This window comes from Hippichthys cyanospilos, chromosome 2 (assembly GCF_059441005.1).
Source record: "Hippichthys cyanospilos isolate Australia breed blue-spotted pipefish chromosome 2, RoL_Hcya_1.0, whole genome shotgun sequence".
Taxonomy (NCBI): Eukaryota; Metazoa; Chordata; class Actinopteri; order Syngnathiformes; family Syngnathidae; genus Hippichthys; species Hippichthys cyanospilos.
Genome location: NC_142370.1, coordinates 32495086 through 32509615, shown reverse-complemented (window position 1 = coordinate 32509615; position 14530 = coordinate 32495086). Strand labels below are relative to the sequence as shown.

The 14530-nt window shown below is 40.5% G+C and overlaps 1 non-coding gene across 1 annotated transcript; it reads right to left on the bottom strand.

Moving 5' to 3' along the window:
* Positions 1–11116: 11116 nt before the first annotated feature.
* trnae-cuc (transfer RNA glutamic acid (anticodon CUC)) lies at positions 11117–11188 on the bottom strand. The gene has a single exon. It is a non-coding gene; the product is annotated as a tRNA-Glu (tRNA).
* Positions 11189–14530: the final 3342 nt, after the last annotated feature.

Here is a 14530-nt window from a genome sequence, read left to right as displayed (position 1 = left end):
TCAGAGTATAAAAAGAAAAAGAGAAAAAAAGAACCAGCCTGACAAAGGATCAAGATAGCAGGCACGCCTTTTTTTTTTACAACCATGCCAAGCCACTAGATGGCAGCAGAGGTTATTTTTACCAACGTCATTTTTAAGAAAATGCATCTTACAATAACAGCTAGTGTCACTTTTTGAAAAAAACAAAACAAAAACAAAAGCAAGTAAAAACCTAGGATGCAAGACAAAGTATAAAAAGAAAAAAAAAGAAGCTAGCGTCAAATTTTGAAAAAAACAAAACAAAAAAAACCTATGATGTAGGTTTTGTAGGTCAGAGTATAAAAAGAAAAAGAGAAAAAAAGAACCAGCCTGACAAAGGATCAAGATAGCAGGCACGCCTTTTTTTACAACCATGCCAAGCCACTAGATGGCAGTAGAGACGTTTTTACAACTTTATTTCAAAGTGACAATGTGTAGGATGATTGATAGTTTTAATTCATCGTAATATTTTTGGAGCCCTTTTTACCTCTGAATTAGACAAAAAAGTAAAATCGATGCATACAACGCACGCATCTCAATCGGGTATCAGACATGACGCAAAAAAGGACGGAGGTCTACGGCCCTCAGCGTCTTTCTTTTGGAGTTGTGGAGGGGGTCAAAGTGGGACGACGGCGCTTTACTTCCCCGTCGCAGCAGTCCAGACGTGCCACCCAGAGGAAGCTCATTCAAGCCACAGTGATGTCATTCTTTTAGTCACGACCCAAAGCTCGCGAGCGTGACAGAGTGGAACATAAATTTTCTGGTAAATGGAGATTTTTACCCTCAGCCCATGCCAGGGAAGTTGGCATTTCCGCCTTTTTTTTTATTTTGAAGAGAGCTGGAAATCCCGGCTTTTAGGTTATACACTGCCCTCTATTGATCGGGAAACTGTTTAATATTGCAAGGCTTACAGCTGGAGCTTTCATAATTGAGGAGGTGCGAAAGAGTTGGCGGTTCCGTACTCAAACTGAGATGGTCTTTGCAATATCAAAATCAAACGTGATTGTATACTGTAACTTTCCCAATATAAGTCGCACTGGCATATAAGCCGCAGCAGCAAAAATTGAGCAAAAAACACATTTTTGTCACAGATAAACCACCAGAGTATAAGCCACAGGTTATAACATCAAATATGGTATATGAACGTTTTTTTTATATGTTTATTTAAAACGTCTGACTTGACCTTTGACTCAACATGCCTGCATGTTTCACGCTTAACATATTTATAGAAAATAGATGGATATTTTCAAGATAACACCGACAGAATACTTGCCAAATTAAGTAGCAGTTCAAAATCAAATCAATACTTTGATAGTGTCTGTCTCTTGATTTAATTGATTATTTTACTGTGCAAACACATGATATTGATATATATATACATATATATATACACATATATATGTGTGTATACTTGTGTGTGTGTGTTGTATATTACATAGCAAAATTTTATGTAAGATCTTATTCAATTTATACATTTTTTTTTTTAATACGATATTTTCTAAAGCGTGACGACTCGGTGGGGCAGTAATTAGCATGTCCGTCTCACAGTTCCGGGACCCAAGTTCAAATTCACCTCGCTCATGTCTTCCTGTGTGGAGTTTGCATGTTCTCCCCAAGCCTGCGTGGGTTCCACTCCTCCCAAAGTCTAAAAACATCCACGGAAGATATATTGGACATGTAAATTGGTCCTCTCTGTGTGCACTGTGATTGGCTGGCAACCAGTTCCCCCGCCTACTGCCCAAAGTCAGCTGGGATAGGCACCAGCAAGCCTGCGACCACTGCCAGGATAAGCGGCTTGAGAAATGAATGGATGAATATTTCTAAAGCTCGTTCTAAAAGCTTCTATTTTATAGTTCCCTTAATCAACACCTTGAACAGATGCGCACATTCGCGTTAGCTGTTGGCTAGCAAAAAAAAAAAAAAAATGCTGATAAACCAGGCTGGACTATAAAATGATAAAAAAGTGCCGTTTATAGTCCAAAAACCCGGTAATCAAGACAATTGCATCCCACATTTGTTGAGATCTTAATCATCAGATTTTGCTGCCGGCTTGCCGCAAAGGCAACCGAGCTATGACATAAAAAGTGACCTATTTGCGGGGAAGGGTCACTCGAAAGGTCAACGTGGAGGAGTCCTGTTATATGCAAAGACCTTGCGATGCTTTGGTTGCGCCGCCTTGCTAGCGTGGCACGGAACGGTACTCATGAATAATGCATGGGGACATCTGCCACCCCTGAATTATAGATCTGTGCCGTCCAAGCATATGGAAAAAGCCCAGCGAGCGCTAATGGCCAACTCCCCGTGACAAAATATGGGTTAGAGACACGTGAACGATCGTTGGGTCGTGCAACCTTTCGGTCATGTGACCGCAAGATGGACTGTAAATGTGATTATTTACATGTGAGCCCGCACGTGTGATACGGATGTGTGTCGGCGCCGCTGCGAGTCTCCAGTAAATGAGCTCATGAGCTTCCGCTAGAGCTTTTTCACTGCCTCGCGTTTCGATTCCATTCCGGTTTTTGGGTCCCCCGTTCAAACCGGTTTTATTTTCTAAACAACTTCGGCCTGCTTCGCAAGACAGAATAATAAAGGGAGACGCGTTTTTACATTTGTTCATTTGTTTTGTAAGGAACACCCTTTTTTTTCTCCTCACAAAAACAGCATATGGACATTTTAAAGCTAGCTACATTTAAAGCTAGCTATAGCTATTTTATTATGTCAATTTTTTAAATGTAAATAGCTTAATCCATTCCCCCCAAAAGCGCTCCTAAACCGTTTAATGTCACAATTTAATAATATGAATGTAGTTCATTTGTTTGCCTCGAGATGGCACTGGTGTATTGGTAGTGCAGAGAACTTTGTTTCGGTCGTTTTAATTGTACGTTTTTATTTTCAGTGATCTTGACGCTCATTTACAAGTCCATAAGAGCAATATTAATTTTGGTATCATTTTAAGCATGTAAGTTTACTTAAGTTTAGTTTAAGGTCATGCCAAGGACTTCCTGTGTGTTTTGCTAACGTGCTAACAACGTGCTAACGACGCTAACGTCTGACACGACAGCACGCTTGTTACCTAGCGAATCAAGATGAAATGTTCAGGGTTTGTTTATCACTCCTAAGAGGTGAATATGTATAATGTTAGCCATAGCTAATTACAGTTTTATGTTAGTTAGTTAGTTCGTTAGTTAGTTAGTTAGTTAGTTAGTTAGTTAGTTAGTTAGTTAGTTAGTTAGTTAGTTAGTTAGTTAGTTAGTTAGTTAGTTAGGAACATCTAAAGATGAAAAGTGCAAGAAAACAGTAAACATCAGTGCAAAAAACTCGTCTCTCAATTGTGAACAAGCCGGCACATGATTAAAATACAGGAGAAACGAACAAATACATATTAGGATTGGGAGGTCCAGCAATGAAGGCTACAATCTGGTGTCTCGTGTCTCATTATTTCGCTTTGTGTATCTTGAGGTTTTTTTTTTTGTAACTAGAGACAATATTTTGTAACCTGAATTTTTCGTAAGAAGAGACATTCGCAAGCAGGTAACAAGAATAAAGTGCATTTGTATCATAGTAATTTGACATTATTAATTATCATGATAATAGCTATTTTGTCATATTATTATTGTTTAATAAAATATACAAAAAATGGCATCAGGTCCCTGTGGTTAACCAGCACGAAATGAGAAAACTGCTCAAATCAGTGATTCACAAAATTGAAAAAAACTGCGCCTTTTTAGTGGAACCTCTCTGGCTTGTCCCGCAGAAAAGCCGCATAGAATTTCCTTGCTGCGGCATCATGAATATTCCGTGTCAGTTCTTTCACACAACAAACCACCGGGCTTTTTTTTTTTTCCCTCCAAACCAAACCGAACTTAGTAAGTTGATGTTGCTTAAAAGGAACCTCGCAAACCCTCCGCCTAACAAGCAATGGCTGAAGGCTTTGAGTCTTTCAAGCAGGCTTCCTCCACTGAAGTGCAGCCTGCTTGAATATTCTATACGGGCCGCCCGCTTTAAAGAAGCGCGGCGAAATAAGGAGGGGTTGGGGGATGCCGGCGCGCGTTTTCTTTGGGCCCAGCTGAGCGGGAGGCCCGGTCTAGAAGGGACCGCTTCGATCGCTGCCTTTCACTGCCGGATTATCCTCTTATCGGCGCCGTAAAAGCCCGGCTAAGAAGCGGCGGTAATTAGCCCGTCTTTAATTAACGAACGCCTCGTTCCAAAGCCGCCCACGGCCCACGCCCACTCCCGATTGGAAGGCGGTCAGCCCTGCATCAGGACCAGCAAATTTAATCTTGTTTTTGTCTGAGGTTAAAAAAAAAAAAAGTCAATGCGTTGAAAGGGGGCAAAGTTCGTCTGCGAGCGACCACGCCAGACAGAGGGTCCCCCCCCCCCCCCGTGGACAAGCGGCGAATATTTCAAAAGGGTCCGGGGCCGGCCTCCATCGTTTCATGTTGCTGTGCGGGAGTTTGGAACGTGCGTTGGGCTTCCAGCGTGGGGGTGGATTAGTGCGGTCAAATGATGCAACAACTGGCCATCACTCAATGGAACCGTGTCAAGACGAGGGCCAAAAGTCATCAGGAAGTCCGTGACGCGGCGCGAGAGCAAATCAAAACATTGGCTTAATCCAACTGAAAACTGCTTGCGAAAGGTAACAGTGCTCCCTTGTTGATCACCGGGGTTGTGGTCCAAAAATTACCCGCAAAAGGAGAAAGTTACAGAGAAGTCGGCCTTTTTTTTTTTTTTGGGTCTTGGGATTTACATCTCTGTCGACCCTTTCACGTGGTTCCCATCTTTATAAGTATTATGTTTAATTTTTACTCTCGAATGTGAAGAAGATGCAACCAAGCTGTTACGAAAATATTATAAAGGAGCGGAGTGGACAAGGGCAACAAAATAGCCGTTCTATAAATACAGTAAAGGTGAATATATGGAGAACCATAGGTGAACAAAATGGTTCACCCTAAGGCTGCACAATTAATCGAGTTTTAGTCGCGATCACGATATTGGCTGCCATGATTAATTAAGATTAATTTTATTGATTACAAGTCAATTCAAGTCAAATGTTTTCCATGTGTTTGCATGACAAACGCCCATTATTTTCTCACCCGAATATTTACCAGTGTGAAATGGCGTTGAGTTTCTCACCTGATTCCTAATTTAGACCAATTTTGAAAAATCCAATGAAATAAGTTTGGTTTGAAATGACCGAAAATGACATTTTGACTGCTAATTGATTAAACTTTGCTTACAAGTAAATAATAAGCTTGGTTCTAAGTAGGCTTTTTTTTTTTTCATTGTTTTGCACTCAGGAAATAAGTTAGCTGTGTTGCCCTGTGTGCCAAGCTTTTGCCATTAATTATTATTTACTTCATTTATTTTAATTTATTATTATTATTATTTTTAAGTGTCAATTCGTGAAGCCTTGTTTAAAAGAAGGACTTGACCAAACATGATGACTAGTCGTGATTAATAATTGTGCCGAAAAGTGCTTGAGATTTTCCTTTTGCAAAAACCTCCTTTTCCTTGGGGTTTTCCCCCCGGGCGGCATGCCTTTTAAATATAAAAACGGAACTTATTTATAAAGCTGCCGTTTCCTCATCTTCGGCCTTGAATGCTGACACGGTGTAAAGCGCACTCGGCTCATTTTCATTTCCAAACACGTTTTCTTTCCTTATTCTGGCTAAGAAATTCTCATTCATTGCACCAAATAGCAATGACAACTGTGAGGACCTTGCAGGGAGTACATGGAAATATTTGATCATATCTTCGACGAATCAAAACTCAGAACATTCAGCTCAAGTTGCAGGTGGAAACGCATTTTTTCACTAAATTGCCACAACTTCGGAGCCGAGCAAACAAGGTTGAACAAACAGTGAGTTTATTGACTTGTTTAACAACGTGGGAATATCATCAAAGATAGCGTGTAGCATTAGCTTAAATGGTCGGGACATGGCATAGATTAGCCGCTAGCTCGTAGCGCTTGAGTGACCCCGAGAGCCGTCGGATTACTTTTCAGAGGCAGTTTGATACGCTGGAATCAAACTGCGCACTTTATTGCTGACATCCTGACGCGAATACAGTTGCTACTGATCACTTTTGAACACAACAGTCGAGTGTGTCTTGAAGCTGCGGGGAGCCGTCTAAAATCTCATTTTAATCGGAAAATCTAAGGGTGCTCAATAAAACTGGAAATTTTATATCGGGAATTCCAAGTTTTCTCGTGAGACATCTCATCTCTTGGGATTTGTGTCTCGTCCCATCCCTACCGGATTAATAACACGCCCACCAGTCACCAGATTGACTAGCAAACAAATCGGTTACACAAAGTAACTAGAATTCAGCCCGCGTTTCATTTACAGTGAAACTGTCCTTGTGATTTTGAAAATCTCATCAGCCTTGCACGTAAACCGGCGAGGACGGTAGCCCAACATAACATGCCGCCTTTCATTTCTGCATGAGCGGCGCACTAATTGCCGCATGCAAATAGAATCCCAGGCACAAGGTCACGAGAAGGAGAAAACGGGGACGACGCCGTGGCTGGAGACAAAAAGTGCTAAAGGGAGACTAGGACGCAGAGCTGGCCCGGACCTGGCACAGACGAGAAACGGGGTTTGGGGCTGGGGGGGGGCGAGGGCGGCCCCAGCATGCATACATTAGCAGTGCTTAGGCGCACTAATTGCTTCTCACTTAGACAAATCTCCTGCAAATCACGACTGCGCCGCCAGCATTGCCCAGGCCCCCCGGGAAGTAGAGACGGCAGGCAGGCGGGCGGACAGAGTGGGAGGAAGAGGGGGAGGGAGAGGGGGGATGGCGGCGGCGGCGGCGGCGAATGGAGCGTGTGTTGCAGCGGCGCCTCCGAGCAGGATGGAGGAAGGGGGGGGGTTGCTCCCTCGGGAATTAGAGAGAGAGAGAGAGATCCGACTCTCGTCCTGTTCTTTCTCTCTCTATCCATAGTCAAAGCTAAGTACCCCCTCCCCAAACTTCTTCCACCCGTCTTACAGAAGCCACGCCGCCAACAAAGCGCCCCACCAACACCCCCTCCTCTCTGATCTCACCGCCCCCCCCCGCCTCCCCATCGCCCGACGGAAAAGCGGAGGAAAGATGAAACTCGGCGGGGCGGTGAGGGTGAGGAGGGAGGGGTGTTGATGGGGGACGCGGGAGAAAATCAATAAGACAGATGGATAGCCGGATAACAGGGTCCGGCATGCTTCGGCGGTGAGGCAATCCGGAGGGTGCCCACACAACTTCCACGCAGACGCAGGCGCCGACGAAAACAGGACGCGGGGAAGAGCGTGCCCGTCGGCCTCAGGAAGACGTCGTCATTCCCGCGCGCGCATACAATGGCCGGACTGAAAGCGCGTAGGACAAAAAACCTAGCGTGCCATGGGCCAAGGTCTGCAAAACAAACATCAAATGGGAGCCATTCAACGCCGGACGAAAACAAAATGGCCAACTTTGTGCTTATTGCTCTTTAGGCGAGTTGTGTATTTGAGATCAGCGACACAAGATGGCTGCGGCTAACGCTTATTTGAACTCATTCCATCCCAAACACGTGTTATTACGTTTTAAGAGTCCGGTCGTTTCATGTCGGGTTCTTATTCATATCGTTTTTTGTCAGGTTTGTGGCTAAAGTAGTCTTTTGAAATGGATGGTTAAGAATTGATTGAATAAATTATGAAAGTAAACAAGTACTTTATCAATTACTTTAGAGTTTACTTTAGTAATCTTAGTATCATAAGTAATAGATTACCTTAGTACTCGCAGATATGAAAGTGAAGTAAAACAAGTAATGTCTGTGTGTGTTTGTGTGTGTATGAGTATTTGTGTGTACCTGGGATTGAATGTCTGAAAAAAAATATGTCTTTAGGCTTGAATGAGTTAATAACTGATTAATGTTATGCAGATACCGTGATGCCGACCAATAGCAGACCAGCGTCTTGGTGACGGCAGCTCAGGCATTTTGACGCAAACAGAAAATAAGCGATTACATAGAAGAGGGAGGCAAAACAACATCAACACAGCCAACCCCACAGGTCATGACATTTGTTGATGCTGTAAGGCGGGAAAGGCGCCGTAAAGAGGGCACGAAAAAACATTGTATTCCACTTCGTAACGTGAAATAAACGTAAGCCAGGGACGTCGTAACCAGGGGGTCCACAAGAGAATTATGTGTGAAATTAGAATATATTATATCAATATCTCAATTTTCATTCTCTGAGACAAAGATGCATCTCAGATGGATGGATAGATGGATAAATAAATAGAGAGAGAGAGAGAGCAAGAGAGAGGGAGGGAGGGAGAGAGATGATAGATAGATAGATAGATAGATAGATAGATAGATAGATAGATAGATAGATAGATAGATAGATAGATAGATAGATAGATAGATAGATAGATAGATAGATAGATAGATAGATAGATAGATAGATAGATAGATAGATAGATAGATAGATATCAAGCTAGCTACTGTATATATAGCAATCTAGCTAGCACTAATAGATAGATAGATAGATAGATAGATAGATAGATAGATAGATAGATAGATAGATAGATAGATAGATAGATAGATAGATAGATAGATAGATAGATAGATAGATGTATTCAATTTACCATTTTAATAAAATTGAATTCTAACGTGTTTATAAATTTTTTTGTGTGTATGTTAGTTGATGGCAGCGTGTATTAAATAACAATGACTTACTGTCGGACTGATGATTCAAGTTTGGTTTAGCTTGAAATAAGGACAGATTGACAATGAATGGTCCGGCTAGGGAATGACAAAAGGACAAGATCAGTATAATTTAACAAGGTTTCTACCTCTGCCTCAAATGAGAAGGTCAAGTGTTTTTGTGGGGGTTTTTTTTGTTTCCAGTTAGGGTTGGACTCAGCAAAGGCTCAACTTTCAGTTCAGATGAGGTGACTTGCGCATGTCCTACCGAGATGAGGCCCTGGAACAACCCAAGACATCCTGGAGAGACTGTTTTGGAAATATTCAGCGTGATTGACTCATCCGTGCCCTTTTCTTGTCACAGAAGACGAAAATGATTCTTTTCTCACTGTGTTTCTTGCTAAAATGTAAGAGTTGCTAGGAATTCTGCTTCCTACAACTCTGCAACTTGTTTTTATAGGGACATTTTTGAGACAGCGATTTTTCTTCCATTTCTTTTTTACTTTATTGTCTGATGCCTCTAAAATTGTATTTGGAACTCCAAAGGCACCGTTTTTGGCTATTTTTCTAAAAACGTATGAAGTGATTTTGGTCTTTGTCAATAAAACCTTCATCATGTCTCGATTGACGATAGGGCTTATGTGAGCTGTTTTGTTTTAATCGTATTAGGCATTTTATTTATTTATTTTTCACCTGCTGTACAATAGTCATTTGGCGCCATCTGCTGGCTGTGTTTCCTCACTTCTGCTACAGTAAGAATGTGCTCAATATTTGATTCTGGCGCCATCAAGCGTCGATTAGCGTGCACGACCGCGACGTTAAAATGACGTCACTTCCCAACCACTTGAATTTCCGTTCCTATGTATTGTGCGATTACTGTACGTAATTGTTTCAAAACATAACACTAGATTGAAATTCTGATTTGAAATCCTAATTAATTGGATCCCTAAACTAAAAACGATAACCGTAAACTAAAATGAAATTTAAAACCACTAACATTGACATCCTAAATTGAAACAATAATCATTATTTGAAACCTTAACCCCAACCCTTGAATCTCTATTTTAAGACGCTAATCTTAATTTGAAATCCTATTTGATAAACAATTTGAAGTCGTAATTCTGAATAGAAACCCTAAATTGAAACCCTAATATGAAACTCCAACACTAAACCCTATTTGATATTTGATAACCCTATTAGAAAACATAACCTGGAATTGAAACCCTAATTTGAAGCCTTAACCCTAAACTGAAACTCTCACGATACATTGAAATCCTAATTTGGGAAACCCTAAAGGCTCATTGATACCTTGATGTCAAACCCTAACTATAAACCCAAGATGCTAACCCTAAATTGAAAAGCTTGCACCAAATCGATAACCCCATTTGATATTGAACACCTATTTTGAGACCATAACCGTCATAACGATTGCCCGATTTGAAACCATAACCCTACGCTGGAACCCTATTTTGAAACCTTAACTTTAAACCGAAACCCTCATTTGAAACCCAAAACATGAATTGAAAGCTTAATTTCCTAACCTGAACCTTTAGCCAAAACCCAAATTTCGCACCCTAACCCTAAAATGAAACTCGATTGGATCCCTAGCGCCATACTTTGACACCACATCCGGAGATTGAAACTCTAAACATAAATTAAACCTTAATTTCTTAACCTGAACCTTTGATTGAAACCCTACATGCTAACCCAAAAATGAAATTCCAACTTGAAACCTTAATCCTGAACTGAAACCCTATATTGAACCCCTAACCCTAAATTTGAATCCTAATGCGAAACCCTAACTAATAATTGAGACCGAAATTTCAAACCCTAACCATTAATCGGAAACATTATTTAAAATGCTAAGCGTAAATTGAAACCCAAATTTGAAACGCTAACTTTAAACTGAAAAGACCATTAGAAACCCTAACTCAAAATCAAATTCCTAATTTGAAACCACAACTTGTAATTTCTTAACCTGAACCCTTGATTGAAAACCCTAATTTTATACGCTAATCAAAAACGAAGTGCAAAAGGAGTCCTCCACTTCAAGGCCATGGCTTATAATTTACTTTTTGTGACTTTATGTGGCGCTAATGAAGTCTTTGATATGTACCACCCCAAACAAACATAAGACTATAGTCAATCATCTACTGCCCCCTAGTGGTTGTTCGTTTTGCTTTAAGACAGTGCTTCTCTACATTTTGCTAAGAAAAGAAAAAAAACTTGCGTCACCGCGCCAACTTTAAATAAATCTTTTCACATTGTTTAAGTATACTTATATAATTGTACAATTTTTAACAATAACAAAAGATTTTTTTTTTTTAAAAAGCAATGTAAATCAAGTTTGTTCAGCTGTTAACTACTTTTTACAGCGATAATAAAGATCACAGCTTGGTGTAACTATATTGGTTGTATCATTTCTCCAAAGCGCAAAAAGTGTTCCCTGACCGGGAATCGAACCCGGGCCGCGGCGGTGAGAGCGCCGAATCCTAACCACTAGACCACCAGGGATATCAATGTGTTCGAAGCATAATGATTTTTCATTTATAAAATCAGTATTTTATGTCCCTTTATTTGATATTTCCGTAAGACCAACATCTAAATTAAACCAACATTTGATTGGTGCAATGCGATCACGTTTTAATTGTACTCACACACCGTACGCTCCCGTTTCGATAGCGCACTCACGCTCCAGGCCAAACTACTACAGAAACAACGTGTGGATGTTTATTCCACGGTCATCCACTAGAGGACGTTGTGCACCAACTTGAAATAGAACCCTAACTTCAAACTCTAATTTCGAGCGCTAACACTACATTGAAACCCTATTTTGAAAACCGAACCCTTAACTCAAATTCATCAGAATTTGAATGAAACCCTAAACATAAATTGTAATTGTAATGTCCTAAACATTAATCGAAACCCTAATTTCAAACCCTAATTTGAAGAACTAACCCTAAATTTAAAATTCTATTATGATACAATAACCATCCATCCATCCTAACCCTTTTCTAGAACCGCTCATCCTAAATTTAAACGTAAAATGAAACCCTAATTTTAAATTCTAATTTGATGCGTGAACACGAGAATGAAATCCTACTTTTGAACTGTAGAATACATTGATATTCTAATTTGAGGCCCTAAACATAAATTGAAACCCTAACACTAAACGCTAACACTAAATTTCAACCATTTTGAAACCCTAACCCTAAATTCAAACTGCTAACACTAAAATAAAATAAAATAGTTCTAATTTGAAACCTTAAAAATTAATTGAAACTAACTTGAAACCCTAATTTCAAACCCTAATTTGAAGTGCAAACACTAAAATGAAACCCTATTTTCAAACCCTAATCATAAATTCTGATAGTAATTAATTTAAAACTAGGGTAAAACCCTAAATAATATTGAAATTTTATTTTGAAACCCTAAACATAACTTGAAACTCTCCTTTGAAACCTTAACCCTAAATTGAAATTCTAATTTGAAACCCTAAAAACAAATTAAAACCCAATTTTAAACCCTAATCTTAAATTGAAATTCTCCTTCAATACCCTAAACATATACTGCAACCCTAATTTCAAACCCTAATTTAAGGCGGTAACACGGAATTGTAACCCAATTTTGACACTCTAACTATAAGATGAAATCATCAATTGAAACCCCAAACATGTTTTAAAACCTTATTTTAAAACCCTAAACATTTAAACAAAGCCTTATTGCTGACCCAAACCTGATACCCTCATACGAAACCCTAAACCCATTTGAAATCCCGACCTGAAATCCTGATTTGAAACCCTAACCCTAAACTGCAACCCTATTTTGACGACTCAAAGTTGAAACACATGAATACGCGCCAGAATCTAGGTAGGATTTAGATATGGATTTGATAAAAAGTGCACATGGATCATGTTGAACGTGGAAACATGTTGAACTGTAAAAAGGAAGCAGAGCGATCCGAAGTTTCACGGACGACTGCAGCTTCCGTGGCCGCTTACTTTACGGTTGTGTGTGTGTGTGTGTGTGTGTGTGTGTGTCTGTCATCTGTTCTTTGTTGTGAGCAGAGCATATGCCTCCAGCCTTCAGTGTGTTTCCTCAACAGCTGCTAAATCCATTAAATCTGCAGCTGGGGGGAGGGAGGGGGGCGGAGTCTTGGTATCAACCATTTAAAAATATAACAGCGCTTCCAGGCTGCTACACGGCAACGTTCTACATGAACATACCGTAATAAATATTGGATTGTGATTGACACTATATTGTGCCATTAAGTGTGCCAGTATAAACATTTACGACATAACTGACGTGCTAGCTTCTATTCTATGTGCCTTATACATGACAACAGTTTTAAAACATGCCATTCATTACCCCTCGCGCATTCATTTTAAAACGATTACTCTCGTGTTTTTTGTACCAACGTTGTACTAGAATTTGAGGGCGGGATAACTAACAATTTTTAATGAATTAATTAATTCTATTCTATTAATTAATCTATTCATATGTAGTTGTTTATGAATTATTAGGCAAAATATACAAGTTGAAAAAATGAGTCAAGTGCTTTTTGAAGCCAATTGGTGTTTTCGTGTAGGAGTTGACGTGAGGACAAAAAAATATGCGCTAAGTGGTCTTTGGCGCCATCTACTGTCTTAAAGTGTTACTCACAAGTCATATGAGAAATTTCTATCTGTTGGCTCATCTCTATGACCGCTAAAGAGCTTGGTTCAAAAATCGCAGGAAATGTAATATTCCACGTAGGTTTAACATCCATGGAAATAAATGTTGATTTTTATGAGTGTGTGTGTGTGTGTCCAACCTGGTACCCATGAACATGTACGTTGTAATTATTTAGTACGCCAAGCTGCAACAGTCTAGAATTTGCAGCATGGTTGTATTTTGAACTTTCACATGATTATATAATCCGTATGATATTTGCATTCCCTAGTTTTGTTTTTTTTCAACGCCTTCTCCTTTGATTTCACAAAGAATCCGTCGAAAAGGTCCCGCATCGGAACCACGAGGGTTAAAAGTGCGCCTTATAATTCGATGAGCCTTATGTGCGGAAAATACGGTAACCCATATCCTGCTCCCGCATTACCATGGTCGCATGTGTCTTCACCCGCGTCCATGAGCCCGCCCCGTCAATTCCTCGCCCAGTGGACCTCACACTCTCCTCCTCCTCCTCCTCATTTTTCTTCTCTTCCTCTCCGAGGGAAGAGAGTGCAAAAAGAAGCAGACAGGCTGAGTTGAAATAAAGCGTGGCAGGTTGGCTTGATGGCAGCGGGCGAGACTTGCAGGCTCCTCTTTAATGCGTCGTCATAAAACAAGCAGCTGGAAGAGAATTCGTGTTCATTGAGGCCTGGGCTCAGTGTCCTCCTGAATATTTCAAACACCATGCATGTATAAAGTTACTGTATTTTTCACAGCATCTTTTTCATGATTTCATAGTCCAGTGCGGCCTATCTGTGTGTATATATATATATATATATATATATTGTCATAGCTCAAAGGGCCCCCCTCCTGACCTTGTATGTGTAATGGCGCTGCGCACGTGATAGATGGCGTCGCCGAAACATTTAGCCGCTGCGCCGAGAGGTTGTCGGCTTTTTGTGACTCAGATGGATTGGCCATTGTGTGTGTTTTTTTTCTCTCCTCCTCACCTCCACGGTGTGATTTATCTCCAGTGAGAGCCAGCGGAGGACAGTGCGTCTGTGGAATGCTGCCTGATAAACCCACCAGTCGAGATAATATTTGGGGGGGCACCCAAAGAAGAGATTCAGACCCTTTTAAACCGCGCTTTATTTTCACAAACTAAATCATTAAAGGCTTCTCGTTTGGGGAGTGATTTATTCCTTTAAG